Here is a 7,825-nt window from a genome sequence, read left to right as displayed (position 1 = left end):
TCCCCGAAACTTCGGGGGGCCGAGTGCCAACACATTCGGTCCTCCGAAGGTTGTTCGGGGAGAAATTCTCCGCCCCCCCTGCCCCCCGCCCCCCCCCCCGGGATGGGACTTACCTTTCACAAATGTCGCTCCCGGCGGCGGGTCCCAGCGGCAGTTCGGCAGGTCTTCGTCAGGGGCGGGGGCGGCAGCCGGTCTTTCGACCGGCTGCCACTGCCGCCATTACAAGAAAAGTAAAAAAAAAAAAACAACGCCCCTGTGATAGGCTACGTAACGATTAACGTAGCCTATCACAGCTAGATTTGCAAAGTCATCCATGATAGGCTACGTTAATCGTCACATAGCCTATCACGGGTGACTTTGAAAAAAAAAAAAGTGCGTACGCAAATGGCGGCCCCCATAGGGAGCTGCCATTCACGTTCCTTATTTGGTCCCTGTAGTCTACGTAAAGATTTAGGTAGACTACGGCGAAAATAAGGGCAACGCAAATAGCCTGAACTTTGGGGGGAGAAGCGAAGCGCCTCCCCCCCACCGCGAAGCAAGCTGCGAGACCAGGTAAGTGACTTTTGTACATCCCTATTAGAAACACAAACACACACACACGCCACCAAACCTAACACAAGTACTCACTAGTAACACCAGGCCACAGAACAAGATAAAAACATAGGGAGCAGGGCTGGTGTTACTAGTGAGTACTTGTGTTAGGTTTGGTGGCAGGTGTGTGTGTGTGTGTGTGTGTGTGTATGTTTCTAAGCAACTAAAGACCTACCACCCAAAGTCTCTGAGAGAGCAGTATCATTGTCCAGGATGGGCTGTACATCATTGGTGGAACAAATCCAGATGTCGACGCTGTATACATATGAACTGTGGAAACACTATTAGAGGACACAACATTGGGGGTTCATTTACTTGCTCATCTTCCAGTGTGATACATATCATCTTCTAAAGTAGTAAAATGTTAACATGTAGTTTGTCAGGAAGCTCTCTCACTGACCTTAAAGTGGCCTAAATCATATCCCCTATGAATATACAGTGGAGGTGAGGAATAGATTTCAGGGATTAGACCTGATAGACAGAGTGCCTGAGGAACTATGGATGGAGGTCCGTAACATTGTTCAGGAGGCAGCAACTCAATCATCCCAAAGAAACAGAAATGCAAGAAAGCAAAGTGGCTGTCTGAGGAGGCTTTACAAGTAGCTGAGGAAAGAAGGGAAGCGAAAAGCAAGGGAGAAAGGGGAAGATATATCCAACGGAATGCAAATTTCAAGAGAATAGCAAGGAGAGACAAGAAGGCCTTCTTAAATGAAAAATGCAAAGAAATGGAGGAAAACAATAGAATGGGAAAGACTAGAGATCTCTTCAAGAAAATCCGAGATCTCAAGGGAACATTACGTGAAAAGATGGGCATGATAAAGGACAAAGAAGGCAGGGACCTCACAGAAGCAGATGAGATTAAGAAGAGGTGGAAAGAATACATGGAAGAACTATAGAGGAAAGATCTTAATGTCCCTGATAGCCATGATAGTGCGGTCACTGAACTTGAGCTGGATATCCTTGAGAATGAAGCAAAGTGGGCCTTAGGAAGCATTGCTAACAACAAAGCTAGTGGAGATGACAGTATTCCAGCTGAGCTATTTAAAATCCTAAAAGATGATGCTGTTCAAGTGCTGCATTCAATATGCCAACACATTTGGAACACTCAACAGTGGCCACAAGACTGGAAAAGGTCAGTTGACATTCCAATTCCAAAGAAGGGCAATGCCAAAGAGTGTTCAAACTTCCGCACAATTGCGCTCATTTCACATGCCAGCAAGGTGATGCTCAAAATCCTACAAGCTAGGCTTCAGCAGTATGTGAACTGAGAACTACCAGAAGTACAAGCTGGGTTTCAAAGAGGCAGAGGAACTAGAGATCAAATCGTCCACATTTGCTGGATCATGGAGAAAGCAAGAGAATTCCAGAAAAAAGTCTATTTCTGCTTTACTGCAAAACTGACGACTCTACTAGGGATGTACGAAAGTCCCTTACTTTTGACGAAAGTTGATTTGCGGTGGGGGGGAGGCGCTCTGTCCCTCCCCCTGAAATTCTGCCCAGGGGGGGAGGTGCCCCATCCCTCCCTCCCGAAATTCTGGATGGGGGGGAGGCGCCCCATCCCTCCCCCTCAAATTCTGGCCAGGGGGGAGGCGCCCTGTCCCTCCCGCCATGAATCTTGTCCTGCTGAGACTGCAAATGGCGGCGGCCGTAGCCACCGCCGTTTGCATCCCTGCAGTTAGCTGTGATAGGCTACGTAAATGTTTACGTAGCCTATCACGGCTGAGTGAAAAAAAAAAACCCCGCGCGTTCTACGTTATTTGTGTTCCCCTTATTTTCGCCATAGTCTACATAAATGTTTACGTAGACTACACGTCCCAAAATAAGGAACACAAATGGCAGCGGCCATGGGTGCCGCCATTTGCGTACGCATGGTTGTTTTTTGTTTTTTTCACTCAGCCGTGATAGGCTACATAAACATTTACGTAGCCTATCACAGTATTTTTTTAAAATCTAGCCGTGATAGGCTACGTAAATGTTTACGTAGCCTATCACTTTTTTTTTTTTTTAACTTGGAAATGGCGGCGGCGGTGGCCGGTCAGAAGACTGGCCGCCGCAGCCGCCGCTGCTGAACCACCACCGAACCACCACCAAACCGCCACTGCAGCTGCCGCCAGGGACATTCGCCCAAGGTAAGTCCCTTCCTGGGGGGGCGGTGGGGGAGACCATTTCGCCACCGATTTCGGGGGGCCGAATGCGCTGGCATTCGGCCTCCCTGAGATTCGTGGCAAAATTCTCTGACATCCCTAGACTCTACACATGGACATCACCAGATGGTCAATATCAAAATCAGATTGATTATGTCCTTTGCAGCAAAAGATGGAGAAGCTCTATATAGTCAGTAAAAACGAGACCTGGAGCTGAATTGCACCTGTGAGAGCTGGATGGCTGAGTGCCGAAGAACTGATGCTTTCGAACTGTGGTTTGGGAGAAGACTCTTATGAGTCCCCTGGACTGCAAGGAGGTCAAATCAGTCAATCCTAAAGGAAATCAACCCTGCATGCTCATTGGAAGGACAGATACTGAAGCTGAAGCTCAAATATTTTGGCCACCTAATGCGAAGAGAAAACTCTCTGGAAAAGACCCTGATGCTGGGAAAGATTGAAGGCAAAAGGAGAAGGGGACGGCAGAGGATGAGATGGCTAGATAGCATCACTGATGCAATGAATATGGACTTGAGCACGCTCCGGGAGGGACCACAGGACAGGAAGGCCTGGCGTGCTATGGTCCATGGGGTCACAAAGAGTCGGACATGACTGAACGACTGAACAACTATCATGGAGAAAATGGAAATGCAAATGGCATAGGGGACACCATTTGTGTCCCCGCTTTAGCCGTGATAGGCTACATAAATAATTACGAAGCCTATTACGGGCTACTGTAGGGATGCGAATGGCGTCCCCTACTGAGGATGCCATTTGCGTCCGCAACAGCCCAGCAGTGGCTAGAGGCCCTGCTGCAGGTTGGCCTGGCCGGCAGCTCTGCAGCCTGGCCACGGAGCACAGCTGGCTAGGCAGAATTCCGGGGGGGAAGAATGGATAGCCTCCCCCCCATCGAGGATTTCGGGAGGAGGGGCAGCACACCTCACCCCCCCCACCGTGGCTGTCCCTGGATGAAACCAGGTAAGTGTTTCGTAAATCCCTAGCTGAAGCTCAAATATTTTGGCCACCTAATGTGAAGAGAAAAGTCCCTGGAAAAGACCCTGATGCTGGGAAAGATTGAATGCAAAAGGAGAAGGGGACAGCAGAGGATGAGATGGCTAGATAGCCCACCGATGCAATGAATATGGACTTGAGCACACTTGGGGAGAGAGCGGAGGACAGGAAGGCCTGGCGTGCTATGATCCATGGGGTCACGAAGAGTCGGACATGACTGAATGACTGAACAACAACAACGGCACCCGCCATTTGCGTTCCCTTTTTTTTAGGGATGTAAGAGAATTCCGCCACGGATCTCGGTGAGGCTGAATGCCAGTGCATTCAGCCCCCCAAACTCCGTGGGGGACCGGCCTTCCACACCTCCCCCCCCGCGGATCCTCCCTGGGATGAGATTTACCTGGGGCGGATGTTCCGGATGGCGGCAGCTCCAGCGGCGGCTTCGGCAGAGGCGGCAGCTGGTCTTCTGACCTGCTACTGCCACTGCTGCCATTTGCAGACTTCCCCCCCCCCATTCGTGATAGGCTATGTAAAGACTTACATAGCCTATCATGTTTGGTTAAAAAAAAACACAAAAACGAAGGGGGAACACACTTTTTGCGTTCCCCCTTAGTTTCGCTGTCTTAGTCTACGTAAATATTTACATAGACTAAGGCAACCAAAAATAGGGAATGCAAATGGCGGCGGTCGTAGCCGCTGCCATTTCTGTATGCTTTTTTTTTTTAACCCAGACGTAAGTCTTTACGTAGCCTATCAGGGCTGAATACAGGGACGCAAATGGCGGTGGCTATGGCCGCCGCCATTTGCGTCCCTGCTAGCCAGCAGCCGGATGTCCGGCTGCTGGCGGAGCCGGCCAGCGGCTCCACAGAATCCCCGCAGAGCGGAGCCGGTTGGCGAGGATTCCAGGGGGAGGGACGGAGTGCCTCCCCCCCTCCAGTGGAATCCGGCGCAGCCAGGTAAGGGGTTTTTCGTACATCCCTACTTTTTTTCACTGTTTTAGCCTACGTAAATATTTATGTAAGCTATTACAGCGAGAAAAAAGGGGAACACAAATGGCAACCACCGTAGCTGCCATTTGCATATGCTGTTTTTTTTTTTGGCCTGCCATGATAGGCTACGTAAATACTTACGTAGCCTATCACAGCCTTCACAGGGACGCAAATGACGTCCATGCATTAGCCGTGATAGGCTACATAGTTATTTACGTAGCAATACATAATTATTTACGTAGCCTATCATGGCTATTATGAAGAAGCAAATGGCGGCCACGGTGCGGCCACCATTCGCAAGTCAGCACAGATGGCAGCAGGTAAGTGCTCCTTTTTGTGCGCCTTTCATGGGTGGGGGGGCCAAGGCTTTGTTCCGCCACGGATTTTGGGGGGCCGAATGCACTGGCATTTGGCCTCACAGAGATCTGTGGCAGAATTCTCTGACAACCCCATGAGCAAGTACTGTTTCGTCTATGCTGGGAAAGTTGCAGATGAACACTAATTAATGCTTGCTGCTGTCATGCTGCCTCATTGATAACATATATGGTATAAAACTCATCTTACCCCATGGCTCTGGGTTCAGAGAAGCTGTCTGATCCAACCATTGCATACCCCTGTGTGATGTAAGTACTCAATAAAGTCTCCTTGTAAGCAAACCTGGATCTGGCTTATCATTATCTCGGCACCTCCAAACCTTAGCAGCCCATGGCCAGGGCATACATGAGGGAGAGCCATCTATCTCTGTAGGTAATTGGTTCCATTGTCGTATTGCTCTAACCATCTGGACGTTTTTCCTGATGTTCAACTGGAGTCTGGCTTCCTGTAAATTGCGCCCGTAATACTGTGTCCTGCTCTCTGGGGTGATCGAAAAGAGATCCTGGCCTTCTTCTCTGTGACAACCTTTCAAGTACTTGAAGAGTGCTATCCTATCTCCCAGCAGTCTTTTCTTCTCAAGGCTAAACATGCCCAGTTCCTTCAGTCTCTCCTCATAGGGCTTTATTTCTATTCACCTGATCATTTTTGTTGCCCTCCTCTGAACCCTCTCCAGCTTGTCTGCATCCTTCGGACAGTGTGGTGCCCAAAACTGGACACAGTACTCAAGATGAGGCCTAGCCAACACTGAGTAGAGGGGAACTAGTGCTTCGCATGATTTGGAAGCTGTACTTCTATTAATGCAGCCCAAAATAGCATTTCCCTTTTTTGCAGCCATATGGGGTCACGAAGAGTCGAACACAACTGAACTAGGGTTGGCGGAGAATTTCTCCACGAATCTTCGGGAGGCCGAGTGCCAACGCATTCGGCCCCCCGAAAGTGTTGGGGAAATTCTCCGCCGGCCCCCCGCGCCCCCCGGATGGGACTTACCTTCGGCAAATGATCGTCACGTAGCCTATCACGGGTGACTTTAAAAAAAAAAAAAAAGCGCGTACGGATAATGGAGGCCCCCATAGGGAGCCACCATTCCCGTTCCTTATTTGGTCACTGTAGTCTACGTAAAGAAAATAAGGGCAATGCTATTTGCGTTGCCCTTATTTTCGCCGTAGTCTACGTAAATCTTTACGTAGACTACAGCGACCAAATAAGGAACGCGAATGGCGGCTCCCTATGGGGGCCTCCATTATCCGTACGCGCTTTTTTTTTTTTTTTTAAAGTCACCCGTGATAGGCTACGTGACGATCATTTGCCGAAGGTAAGTCCCATCCGGGGGGCGCGGGGGGCCGGCGGAGAATTTTAGCGTACGCGCTTTTTTTTTTTTTTTTAAGTCACCCGTGATAGGCTACGTGACGATTAATGTAGCCTATCACAGCTGACTTTGCAGATCTAGCCATGATAGGCTATGTTAATCATCACGTAGCCTATCATGGGGGCATTTTTTTTTAAAAAAAAAAACTTTTGAGTTCGCGGCCGGGCGAGGCGAGGCGCCTCCTCCCCGGCCTGAATTTCAGCCGGGCGAGGCGGGAACCCTCCCCCCCCGGCCTGAACTTCGCGGGGGGAGCAGCGAAGCGCCTCCCCCCCCCCCACGAACAAGCTTTGAGGACAGGTAAGTGACTTTCGTCCACCCCTAATCTCAAGCTCAGTATGAGTTCACAGCATGGTGAGGCTGCAAATAAAGCCAAATGCATTTTTAGGTTGCATAGTTTCAAAGGTCATAGTTTCACCCTAGTCTGTACTAGTCAGACCTCACCTCAGATACTGTGTCCAGTTTGGGATATCATACTTTAAGAAGGATTCAGAAAAGAATCATTTTTCTTTGATCACCTTGGCAGCCAAGGTGATCAAAGGTCTAGAAACAAAGTCCTACAAGGAAAGACTGAATGAACTGGGTATTTTAACATTTCTTCAAGAATCTAAAGGGTTACCATATAGAAGAGGTCCACAACTTGCCATCTATCAACCAAGACTGTAAAGCATGATATAATGGGCCGTAGTTGTGGGAAGGCTGATTTTGGTTGAAGTCAGGCAATGGAACGAATTACCTATCAGGCTGACGGGCTTTCCAGCACTTTTCGTATTCAAGCAGAGCCTGGGCAGCCATTACGAGAGGTAGTTTATATTGGATTCCTGAACTGTGCAGGGGGTTGTTCTTGATGGCCTAAATGGCCCCTTCCAGCTCTATGTTTCTCTATCAATTTCTTAACTTACTCCCTGTGCATCAGTGTAGAATAGGCAAGACAGCCCATGGCCAATCAGGGTTCTGTTTGGGGAGATTCTACTTGGCCCCAAAGTGAACATTTACATAACTGACTCCTTATAGGGTGGATGGGAGGGAGAAAAAGGCCTAGCTAATGGTGGAGACTACTCAGTGCCATCATATGTATGTTGTGAAACCCCTGCAAGTTGAATTCCTAGCAAAACAGGCATTTCTGAACTCCCTGCCAGGACTGCTGGCAGAAGGGGATGGTGGGTACCACACATTCCACAAAGTACCTAATTTCTGGCCTTTGTTGGCCTCACAGGAGTCATCCATTCTATCCAGAACTGTGAGTGCTGCTCATTTCATATGAGCTGCAAAAGTAATGGCTGCCCTGATTCTTAATGCTCACCATAATAGAGTCAGGTGGGCTCCACAACATCAGTGCATGTCCTACCAATGAT

The sequence above is a fragment of the Heloderma suspectum genome, chromosome 6 (assembly GCF_057233095.1).
Source record: "Heloderma suspectum isolate Gila_16-S chromosome 6, 16-S_ref, whole genome shotgun sequence".
In the NCBI taxonomy this organism is placed as follows: Eukaryota; Metazoa; Chordata; class Lepidosauria; order Squamata; family Helodermatidae; genus Heloderma; species Heloderma suspectum.
Note: the sequence above shows the minus strand (reverse complement) of the source record.